The sequence below is a fragment of the Lycium barbarum genome, chromosome 5 (assembly GCF_019175385.1).
Source record: "Lycium barbarum isolate Lr01 chromosome 5, ASM1917538v2, whole genome shotgun sequence".
Lineage (NCBI taxonomy): Eukaryota > Viridiplantae > Streptophyta > Magnoliopsida > Solanales > Solanaceae > Lycium > Lycium barbarum.
In genome coordinates, this window is record NC_083341.1 from 39,848,699 (window position 1) to 39,862,221 (window position 13,523).

Sequence of the window (13,523 nt, forward strand, 5' to 3'; positions counted from 1 at the left end):
TCAAAATAGTGATTCAAAACAAAGTAAACTCATAAATCATATCCTATTACAAAATAGTCGAATACTTAGTCGACATAAGGTTTCATTTTGCAAAACGATTCCAAAATGGTCCATATAGTTCAAAACCTGGATTAGTGCATCGAATAGTCCAAACATACCCCGTGGAAGGATGTTCCAAAGATCAGAAGTGGTACGTTCAACTCTATTCTCAAAGATGGCCCGAAGGGCAAATCGGGCATTTTGGGGTAGCGGACCCACCTCGAGTCGAAGTGAGGTGGCGAACATATTCTTTTTCGAGCAGTAATATGCCAAAGGTCATACATAATCATTTCTAGGTTACCCGACCACATTTCGATAGGTTTCGGACGAATAATGGCATTCTAGCCAAAAGGGAGCCTTTAGGCTTCAATCGAATTGAATGAATAGTAACTTTCCTGTGGATCGGGTTTCGAGGAGCAGAAATGCTCCGGAAGGTCTCATATTCAACTAACACACTAAGATATGCCAAATAAAGAATTGGGAAGCTTTACATACCTCACAGACGTCGTAAGCCCTTCCAAAAGTCCAGTCCCGTTTCGTCAAAAATCTGCAAATGGTCAAAGTTACCAATTGAGATTCTTAGGCTTAAAAATGCCTTTAACTCCAATTTTTGCCTACCGAAATTTCGGCAGCACTTCCCCTATAAATCTAACATCCCCGAGACTTAGCTCGGCTCAAAATACAACAACAACAACAGCCCACACATCAACAAACAACACAAACAACAATCAAGCCATTCTAGCTTCAAAATTCCACTTTGTTATCTAAATTGGCAACTTCCATTCAAACTTTCAAAACTCCAATTCTACATCTACATAATTGGATTCATTTCCACATTCAAACTTATACAATCACAATCTAACTACAATCCAAGCCATACCCGAAATTACACCAGAATCCATTATGTTCCATAATTCGTCAAAACAATCAAAAGTGCACGACGAACATTCTAACTCACGTCGTTTCATTCCGAATTCATTAACATCATTATAAGTTCATATCTAAAGTCTCTAGCACCCTAAATATACAATGATATACATAAAGATACCAAGGATATACACTTTCCGATAATATCCGAATTCGTTTTCCACCGCCAATTTAACTCAACAATCAATCATTTACGATATAAGGATCACAACAACACATTATACCAACTTAGCCAAGATCAATTCACACCAATTTTTCTCCCTATGGCTCACGGCCAAACACTCTACAAACACACACCCACGACTTTCTATTTACGTTAAAATTACGGGATTCTCGTCTATTTCCAATTCTTAATACATTCATATCAATTCTACAACATAAAAGGGGCAAAATTCTTACCTTTTCTTGAAAACCCGACTTGTCGAAAACGTCGTCCTCGTGCCAAACTATTTATACCACGTCGGAGAGCGTCTTGAGTACTTCACAAATATGTAGAACCCAAGGTTTTTGGATCACAACACAAGCTAGGAAAATTTTCTTTTCTTTTTTTTTCTATGGTTCGGCCGAATGGGGTTTTTGACTCAAAGGAATGATTTGTGATTTTCTTGATAATTTCTAAGTGTTACATTGATATATAGCCATACTAGAGGTCATGTGCATAGCACATGACTTTTAAAAGTGGGCTTGGACCATGCCTTAGTGGCCGGCCACCCCACCTCTTTGGGCCCAAATGTTTTTTTTCAATTTCCTTGGCCCAATTCATTAAAAGTCCCGTTTTGTAATTCCCGAAACTAATTTTCGGAATTCCAAATTTACCCTCGGCCTTCCCCGAGGTCTTAGCATCAAAGATTTCACAACCAACATAGTCATATTCACAAAATTTAAATTAGGTCCTTATAACACACAAGTCGTAATTATTTCACGATTTCCAATTGTACGAAAACACGGGACATAACATTCTCCCCCCCTTAAGAACATTCGTCCCCGAATGTTAGATTAGTCTTATAAGGTCTTATGATCAAGGCAGGAGTGTCCCTTTTTAATGATGACATACATAATTCATTTTATCAATCAACACAACAAACTGAAAAAGGAATTAGATTACCTGCGGATGTCGGAAACAAGTGGGGATATTTCTTCTTCATCTCGTCCTCCGCCTCCCAAGTCATCTCCTCCCGATTATTGTTGCGCCACAGGACTTTGACGGAGGGCACTTCTTTAGTGCGTAGTCTCCGCACCTGTCGATCCAGAATAGATACAGGCTGCTCGTCATAAGATAACTGCTCCGTCACCTGAATGTCGTCAACTGGGAATATCCTGGCAGGATCACCAATGCATTTCCGCAACATAGACACATGAAACACCGGGTGTACGGCCTCCAAGTCGGATGGTAAGTCTAGCTCATAGGCGACCTCGCCTATCTTTCGCACGATCTGATACGGTCCAATGTACCGGGGGCTCAACTTACCCTTTTTACCGAATCTCATGACACCCTTCATGGGCGACACCTTCAGGAATACCCAGTCGCCAATCCGGAACTCTAACGGTCGACGTCGTCTATCTGCATAAGCTTTCTGTCGACTCTGAGCAGCCAATAATCGTTCTCGAATAAGCTTTACCTTATCTACAGCCTCCTGGGTTACATCTGGCCCAATCAACTTAGTCTCGCCCACGTCAAACCAGCCAATAGGAGACCTGCATCTCCTGCCATAAAGGGCCTCGTACAGAGCCATCTGAATGCTGGAGTGATAACTGTTATTATAGGCAAACTCAATAAGCGGCAAATGATCATCCCAGCTGCCCCTGAAATCAATAACGCAGGCCCGCAACATATCTTCGAGCGTCTGAATAGTGCGCTCGGCCTGCCCGTCGGACTGAGGGTGAAAAGTTGTACTGAGACTCACTTGAGTCCCTAATCCCTCCTGAAATGACCTCCAGAAATTTGCTGTAAACTGGGTACCTCGGTCAGTAATAATAGATATCGGGACTCCGTGAAGTCTGACTATCTCTCGGATATACAATCTGGCATAGTCCTCAGCCGAATAAGTAGTCCGAACCGGAAGGAAATGGGCTGATTTCGTCAGCCTGTCAACAACAACCCAGATAGAGTCGTACCTGCGTGGAGTGCGCGGTAATCCAACAACAAAATCCATATTAATCATCTCCCATTTCCAGGCTGGAATTTCCATCTCCTGCAATAATCCACCGGGCTTCTGATGCTCGATCTTAACTTGCTGGCAGTTCGGGCACTGACTAACAAACTCAGCAATATCTTTCTTCATGCCGTCCCACCAATACAAACACCTGAGGTCCCGATACATTTTAGTGGAACCAGGATGAACAGAATACCGTGCATTATGGGCCTCGCCCATAATCTGCCGCCGTAAGCCCGCAACGTCCGGTACACAGAATCTGCCGTCATATAATAATACTCCGTCAGGCGAGATCTCAAACTGAGTCTTTGCTTTATTAAGGGCCACATCTCTATATTGAATCAAAAGAGGATCCTCAAACTGGCGCTGCTTTACCTCCTGAATAATAGATGACTCAGCAACTGGACGAACAGAAATCCCAGAATCTCCAGAATCCACCAAACGAACTCCGAGGCTGGCCAGCTGATGAATATCACGAACCAAATCTCTCTTATCAGGTGGAACATCAGCCAGACTGCCCACGGACTTGCGGCTAAGCGCATCAGCTACCACATTGGCTTTCCCCGGATGGTACAAAATATCAACGTCGTAGTCCTTTAGTAACTCAAGCCATCTCCGCTGCCGCAAATTTAGTTCCTTCTGTCTGAAAATATACTGGAGACTTTTATGGTCCGTATAGATATCAACATGGACCCCATATAAATAATGCCGCCACATCTTCAGAGCATGAATCACCGCGGCCAACTCAAGATCATGAGTGGGATAGTGTTTCTCGTGCGGTCTGAGCTGCCGGGAAGCATAGGCTATGACTCGACCGTGCTGCATCAATACACATCCTATCCCAATACCAGAGGCGTCACAATAGACAACATACCCGTCAGCTCCCTCTGGAAGAGCCAAAACTGGTGCTGTAATCAATCTCTCCTTCAGCATCTCAAAGCTGCGCTCGCAAGCATCTGTCCACTGGCATTTTGCTGCTTTCTGGGTAAGCCTCGTCAGTGGTGCTGAAATAGAAGAGAAATCTTCCACGAACCTGCGGTAATACCCAGCCAATCCAAGAAACCTACGCACCTCTGTCGGTGTAGTAGGCCTGGGCCAATTCTGCACAGCCTCAATCTTCTGCGTGTCAACCCGAATACCATCTGCGCCGACAATATGGCCCAAGAATGCCACAGAAGTCAACCAGAACTCACACTTAGAGAATTTAGCACATAACTTCTGCTGACGGAGGATGCCAAGTACCGTCCTCAAATGATCTGAATGCTCCTCGACTGATCGCGAGTAAATCAGGATATCATCAATAAACACAATAACAAACATATCCAGGAAAGGCCGAAATACCCGGTTCATCAGATCCATAAATACTGCTGGAGCATTAGTCAGCCCGAAAGACATAACTCTGAACTCATAATGCCCGTACCGAGTCCTGAAAGCAGTCTTCGGGATATCTGACTCCCGTACTCGCACCTGATGATAACCAGAACGCAGATCTATCTTTGAAAAGTGTCTAGCACCCTGCAGCTGGTCAAACAAGTCATCAATCCGGGGGAGGGGATATTTATTCTTAACAGTCACCTTATTCAGCTGCCGGTAGTCGATACACATCCGCAATGACCCGTCTTTCTTTCTGACAAACAGCACCGGCGCTCCCCAGGGTGAGGTGCTGGGTCTAATAAAGCCCTTATCCAGCAAATCTTTCAGCTGCTCCTTCAACTCCTTCAACTCAGCTGGTGCCATTCTGTACGGAGGAATAGATATAGGCTGCGTATCTGGCATCAACTCAATAGAAAAATCAACCTCCCGCTCAGGCGGAAGGCCAGGAAGCTCGTCAGGAAAAACATCTGGAAACTCGCTGACGACCGGAACAGACTGAAGGGTAGGTACCTCCGCGGCAGTATCGTGCACACGAACCAAATGATAAATATAACCCTTCTGGATCATCTTCTTAGCCTTGAGGTATGAAATAAACTTACCCCTCGGCGATGCAGTAGATCCGAACCACTCTATGACTGGTTCCCCTGGAAACTGAAAACGGACTACCTTTTTCTGGCAGTCGACATTAGCATAACAGGAAGACAACCAGTCCATGCCCATAATGACATCGAACTCGAGCATGTCTAACTCTACCAAATCAGCCTTAGTGCTACGATCATAAATGGTCACAGAACAATCCTTATAAATCTGTCTCGCTACAATAAAATCCCCAACTGGCGTAGCTACCTCAAACGGTTCTATAGGCTCAGACACTATCCCAATTTTACTAGCAACGAGCGGGGAAATATACGATAAAGTAGAACCAGGGTCAATCAATGCATATACAGATCTGGAGAAAACCAGCAATGTACCTGTGACGACGTTTGGCGAAGCCTCCTGATCTTGGCGGCTGGCCAAAGCATATATGCGGTTCGAGGGACCGCTAGAACCTGAAGTGCCACCGCGGCCTCGACCGCGTCCTGGCGGTGCTGAAATACCTCGCCCTCCAGGGCGTGCAACTGATGGAGCAGAAGAAGAACCGGCGGCTGACCCTGTCTGCTGAGCAGCACTACCAGAACCGCTAGCCAATGGACAATCTCTCATAAAGTGGCCCTGACCGCCACAAGAAAAACAAGCTCCCGTCGCTCGGTAACACTCCCCGGGATGTGACTTCCCGCAATGAGGACAACGGGGCCTGGGTGGTCTGGCCTGGCTGGGACCCCTGGGTACCTGTGAACCTGCCACTCTGGAGCTCTGACCGGCCCCAGACGGTCCTGTACTATCGAATCTCCGGCTACCTGACTGAGTACCCCGGCCGGAGGGAGGAAAATATCTGTCAGACTGCTGCTGCTGCTGAGGCTGTCCGCCTCGAGAATCCCCTGAATAACCCACGGATCTAGCCCTCTTGGGCGGCCTCCTGTCTCGATCTCTGCCAGCAGGATCAGATCTGCGACGGTCCTCCATACCCATCGCATAGGCCTGAAGCCGGGAAATGTCCATGTCTGCCTGCAATGACACTGCCATACAACTATCAACCAAATACCGGTCCAATCCGATAACATATCTGTGCATCCGATCGGACATATCTGCTACCACGGCCGGTGCATATCGGGCCAGAGAATCAAACTCAAGGTTATACTCGCGAACACTCCGACCCCTCTGCTGCAGACGTAAGAATCGATCAGCCCGTGCCCGCCGTAACTCTGGTGGCAAAAACTGGCGGGTGAATGCTGTCACAAACTGATCCCAAGTGGCTGGAGGGGCACCCTCTCCTCTAGACAGCTCCCAAGTCTCGTACCAGTGGGTGGCCACATCTCGAAGCCGGTGCGAAGCCAGCTCAACTGACTCAGTCTCTGAAGCCCTGACCAAGTCCAGTGAGCGTCGCATCCCCCGAATAAAGTCGTGGGGGTCCTCGTCGGGCTTAGACCCGAAGAACTCTGGAGGGCCACATAGCAAAAACTCCCGAACTCTCAGGCTGTCCCGTCTGTCATCATCATCGTCGTCCCTCCGCCCGCGCCTGCGAGCCTGACCTGCTACCAGTGTAGTCAACAGCTGTACAGCCTCCCTCAGGGTCCTATCCTCCGCCCCTGGCTGAGGAGCAGGAGTCTCAGGTGCGGGTACACGGACCTCTGGAGCTGCTGAAGGTCCTGCTCCAGGATGTACTAGTGGGGGTGTAGCAGACCCCTCAGACTGTGGCACATCCTCAGGCAAATCATATACACGAGCCTGGGTAGCTCGCTGTGCCTGGCTAGTCTCCCCAATCCTCGCCTTGTCCTTCTGGGCTGCCGTTGCCTTCTTCGGAGGCATCACAGCAAACACGAAGGCGAGTTAGATCAAAATCATCCTATTAGCACAGCTCTATCGCACGATCTAAGATTACAAAGAAAGTAACATCCTAAATGTCCTGTAGCTTCCCGTTTATAGATGTGGTGCACAACACATCGATAAACAAGACTCTACGAGACACGGCCTGTAGTCATTCCGAGGACAAACCGCTCTGATACCACTTTTGTCACGACCCAGCCCCATGGGCCGCGACTGGCACCCTACCTGGGTGCCCAGACCAAATCGCATATTCATTTCCGAATCCAAACTTATTTCAGAATTTTCAAGAAGTTATATCAAACATAATTTATATCGAAAATATGTCTTAAGCGGTCATATCAAATCAAACTCAAACAAAGCGGCGGAATAGACATCGCCGGTCAAAATACAAATATATACAAAAGGGCCATTTGGGGCCATCATATCAAACAGACCGCTTTAAGACCCGAAAGCAAAATCAGACAATAAACACATAGGACCCTCGCCCCACATATATGACTACAGGCCTCTACGAACTCAAAACAAAGACATGTGGCGAGACAGGGCCCCGCCGTACCCAAATAGTCAGACATACCAAATATATACAAAACAAAAGAGTTTGTACCAAAAGTGGACTCCGGATCGGATAAGAGTACTCCGGAATAGCAAGAAGTGAAGCCTACTGCGGAGGATCACCGATATCTGCACCTGCGGGCATAAAACGCAGCCCCCGAAGAAAGGGGGTCAGTACGAAATATGTACTGAGTATGTAAAGCACGGAGTACAGAATTATAGATCAAAACCGAAAGCAAATCAAATGTCAAAGTGGGGTACAAACTGGTATGTCATAATCTGTATCAAAATCATATACATATGTTTTATGCAAATAAAATCATGCAAACGCTTAAGAACGTGGTCGCCACTCCGACGCTGGCGCCACACACAACATAACACCAGAAGGTTTCAAATCTCCGTACATCTCCGAACATAATCACGATCATCGGTGAGCGTATCGCGTCCCGAGCCATATCACAGCATAACTCCAAACGGAACCGGGCCCTATGGCGAAGCCTCGGGAACCGTAACACAGCATACGGCCGAATTTATCATACAGCGCACGAATCAAAACCGGCCCGGGAACCGGTGAACGAAGTCATAATAAGGCACGAGCGGAGTCGTGAGCAAACAAATGCAAATCGTATTTCAAAATAGTGATTCAAAACAAAGTAAACTCATAAATCATATCCTATTACAAAATAGTCGAATACTTAGTCGACATAAGGTTTCATTTTGCAAAACGATTCCAAAATGGTCCATATAGTTCAAAACCTGGATTAGTGCATCGAATAGTCCAAACATACCCCGTGGAAGGATGTTCCAAAGATCAGAAGTGGTACGTTCAACTCTATTCTCAAAGATGGCCCGAAGGGCAAATCGGGCATTTTGGGGTAGCGGACCCACCTCGAGTCGAAGTGAGGTGGCGAACATATTCTTTTTCGAGCAGTAATATGCCAAAGGTCATACATAATCATTTCTAGGTTACCCGACCACATTTCGATAGGTTTCGGACGAATAATGGCATTCTAGCCAAAAGGGAGCCTTTAGGCTTCAATCGAATTGAATGAATAGTAACTTTCCTGTGGATCGGGTTTCGAGGAGCAGAAATGCTCCGGAAGGTCTCATATTCAACTAACACACTAAGATATGCCAAATAAAGAATTGGGAAGCTTTACATACCTCACAGACGTCGTAAGCCCTTCCAAAAGTCCAGTCCCGTTTCGTCAAAAATCTGCAAATGGTCAAAGTTACCAATTGAGATTCTTAGGCTTAAAAATGCCTTTAACTCCAATTTTTGCCTACCGAAATTTCGGCAGCACTTCCCCTATAAATCTAACATCCCCGAGACTTAGCTCGGCTCAAAATACAACAACAACAACAGCCCACACATCAACAAACAACACAAACAACAATCAAGCCATTCTAGCTTCAAAATTCCACTTTGTTATCTAAATTGGCAACTTCCATTCAAACTTTCAAAACTCCAATTCTACATCTACATAATTGGATTCATTTCCACATTCAAACTTATACAATCACAATCTAACTACAATCCAAGCCATACCCGAAATTACACCAGAATCCATTATGTTCCATAATTCGTCAAAACAATCAAAAGTGCACGACGAACATTCTAACTCACGTCGTTTCATTCCGAATTCATTAACATCATTATAAGTTCATATCTAAAGTCTCTAGCACCCTAAATATACAATGATATACATAAAGATACCAAGGATATACACTTTCCGATAATATCCGAATTCGTTTTCCACCGCCAATTTAACTCAACAATCAATCATTTACGATATAAGGATCACAACAACACATTATACCAACTTAGCCAAGATCAATTCACACCAATTTTTCTCCCTATGGCTCACGGCCAAACACTCTACAAACACACACCCACGACTTTCTATTTACGTTAAAATTACGGGATTCTCGTCTATTTCCAATTCTTAATACATTCATATCAATTCTACAACATAAAAGGGGCAAAATTCTTACCTTTTCTTGAAAACCCGACTTGTCGAAAACGTCGTCCTCGTGCCAAACTATTTATACCACGTCGGAGAGCGTCTTGAGTACTTCACAAATATGTAGAACCCAAGGTTTTTGGATCACAACACAAGCTAGGAAAATTTTCTTTTCTTTTTTTTTCTATGGTTCGGCCGAATGGGGTTTTTGACTCAAAGGAATGATTTGTGATTTTCTTGATAATTTCTAAGTGTTACATTGATATATATCCATACTAGAGGTCATGTGCATAGCACATGACTTTTAAAAGTGGGCTTGGACCATGCCTTAGTGGCCGGCCACCCCACCTCTTTGGGCCCAAATGTTTTTTTTCAATTTCCTTGGCCCAATTCATTAAAAGTCCCGTTTTGTAATTCCCGAAACTAATTTTCGAAATTCCAAATTTACCCTCGGCCTTCCCCGAGGTCTTAGCATCAAAGATTTCACAACCAACATAGTCATATTCACAAAATTTAAATTAGGTCCTTATAACACACAAGTCGTAATTATTTCACGATTTCCAATTGTACGAAAACACGGGACATAACACTTACCTTGGATGATGGTTGAACAAGTCTTGAGTTGAAATACTTCTCCTAGACAAAACCCTAGTTCCTCCTTCTTTGGAATTCCTAAACTTAGATGAACTATGAGGAGTTTCACACTCTTGATTTCATGAATTTGGATGTTATTGATCTAGATTTCCACTTGAATTCTTGGTTTGGAAGTGTTTGGAAGTTTCTAGAGAGAGATTGGGTCGTGTAGTGAGAAGGGGAAATAATAAAAATGAACTTGGATCATATTTTTATAAATACAAAAAAAGTCCCGATGCCATTATACGGTACGTATAATGGACCGTAAAACTGACTCAGTGATCACCCCTATCTGTGTCAACTTGACGGTTCATTTGACGGGCCGTATAATTTTATACGGTCCGTATAATATACCGTAAAACCCACTTTTCCTCAACTTCTTTCTGTGACACTTTAACGGTTCATTATACGGCCGTAAAACCATTATACGGTCCGTATAACCTACCGTATAATTCACCAATTCACTGAGTCTTATTTGTCTCTTCGTTTAATCTCCGATCCTTACGGGACCTTCTTAACACTTGTTCAACACCTCGATACCAATCAAATGAACGTTACCACTCGTCTCCACAACATCGTATACACTACATCCTTGTTAGCCTATTCACTGTACGCTTAACGGGAAACTTTTCGGGGTGTAACAGCAGCATACACACCATGTCTAGATAGCATGGGCAGACACCACTAGTTGGCGACTTGAGATGTTTACCCCGAACGCGGGAGGCTTGAATGCGGTATAATGATGATAACACCGTACCTATATGATCGGGCAGTTTATACATGCAATCATGATATGATGTTGTTTATTATATAAGATAGCATACATGACTCCGCCTTAACAGGCAATCTGTTACAGGTTATCTCTTTATCCTGTATTCTTGTATCTTTTTATCATGTTATCATGTATGCCTTACATACTTAATACATTGTTCGTACTGACGTCCTTTCTTTTTATGGACGCTGTGTTCATGCCCATAGGTAGACAAGGTGGTGGCCCAGATCCTTAGGAGTTATATCGGCTTATGTAGGAGCACCCCACTACTCCGGGGGTGCAACTTATTGATGCATTCGTTTGTGTTCATATTTGGGTATGACGGGGTCCTGTCCCGTCCTTGTGTCTCAGTACTCAAGTATAGGCTCGTAGATACGTATGCGTGGGTAATAGATGTCACATGAATACACCAATGTACATTTTGTATATCATTTTTGGTAGCCACGTGGGCTAATGTGTATATATGTTTATTTATGATTGGTAAATGTAGATGACCATCTTATGATAAGTTTTGTATTGGGGATAATGTGCATTCAGGTTAAGTTTGATGGTAAGTATGATAGGTGGTGCTCAGAAGGGTAGCTCCGGGTACCCGTCATGGCCCCAAGTCGGTTCATGACACGCATCTCCCCTCCTCTCATTGGGGAGGAGGTTGGGAAGTGAGGTTAGCCATTTTGGTGAGTTTACGGCCAGTTTGCGATAACAAATTGGTCCACAAACTCCGATTTTCGCAAAAATGCATTCTTTTCGATTCCTTGACCTCCAATCCTTATGGAACCTTCTTGGCACTTCTATAAAGCTTAATTAACAATCTAAGGGCCCTATAACTCTCCATAAATGTAATTCTATGAAATTTATAACTTAAATCATATGAAACCTTCTAAAAACATCACTCAAGTTTACGATGCCTCAACAAAGTTACTTCTGCCGATTCATTTAACTCCGAAACCTTAAGGTACACACTTAATATTATCAAGTACCCTCATTAACCTTGTAAGGGCTTCATGTCCACATTAGGCTTGAGTTAGTTTTACTCATAATGCAAACGACACAAAATTTCCAAAGTGTAACATTCCTTCCTCCTTTAAGAACATTCGTCCTCAAATGTTGGATTCTTGGGGATTCTACAAAATTTCACCAGAATTTCTCCTGTAAATATGTCACTACCATCCTGTCACAACAACCCAAAATATACAACACCTCACAGGACTACAACAACGACAACAATAATGTCCCCACACAACCAAGAAATCATAAAAAAAAGAAAAAACATTACTCACATGAAGACAATGGTGGCTCTATCTGAACCTCCTCTGGGAGTGGAAACAAATGTGGATACCTGGACTTCATATCTTTCTCATCTTCCCAAGTCATTTCTTCCCTATTATTGTTTCTCCCTAGAACTTTAACTGAAGCTAGATCTTTAGTTCTTAATCTCCGAACTTATCTGTCTAGGATCGCAATAGGAACTTCTTCGTAGCATAATTGCTCGGTGACCTGGACATCATCCACAGGTACAATTTTGGAAGGGTCTCCAATGCACTTGCGAAGCGTTGATACATGGAAAATTGATTAACTAAATCCAAATCCGAAGGTAAATCTAACTCATATGCCACCTGGCCCACTTTTCGTACAATCCTGTAAGGCTCGATATACCGAGGACTAAGCTTACCCTTTTTACCAAATCTTATAACGCCCTTCATCGGTGACACCTTCAAGAATACCCAGTCATCAACTTGGAATTCCATGCCTCGTCGGCGATTATCTGCATAAGACTTTTGTCGACTTTGGGCTGCCAATAATCGATCCTGAATAAGCTTGACCCTTTCCACTACTTACTGGATCAAATCTGGCCCTATAAATTTAGTTTTCCCTATTTCGAACCATCCAATTGGTGATCTACACGCTTGCCCATATAAACCCTCATACGGAGCCATCTGAATACTGGAATGATAAATATTTTTGTATGCGAACTCAATAAGTGGGAAATGATATTCCCAGCTGCCTTGGAAGTCTAACACAAATGCCCTTAATATATCTTCGGGAGTCTGAATGGTACGCTCAGCTTGCCCATTAGTCTGGGGGCGAAATGATGTGCTATGACTTAACTAAGTACCCAAACTCTCTTGGAAAGACTTCGAAAAATTTGCTGTAAACTGTGCTCCCCTATCAGAGATAATGGAAAATGGAACACCATGGAGTTGTACTATCTCTTTGATATAAAGCTTGACATAATCTTCAGCTAAGTATGTAGTTTTAACAGGCAGGAAATGAGCTGACTTTTGAGTCTATCCACAATTACCCATATGGAATCATACTTATGCTGAGAACGAGGCAAGCCTGGAATGAAATCCATATTAATTACTTCCCATTTCCAAGTCATAATTTTTATAGCTTGCAATAATCCCCCATGATTCTGATGTTCAATCTTTACCTGCTGACAGTTAGGACATTGAGCTAAAAACTCTGCTACATCTTTCTTCATTCCATCCCACTAATAAATTGACTTACATCATGATACATCTTTGTTTCTCCCGGATGAACAGAATAACGGGAACAATGGGCCTCTTCCAAAATTTGGTGACGTAACCCTGCAACATCAGGAGCACATAGCCTGCGCTCGTACCTGAGAACTTCATCTGCAGAAATCTCAAATGGTGGCTTTTTCTTCTAAGGAAGTGTGCC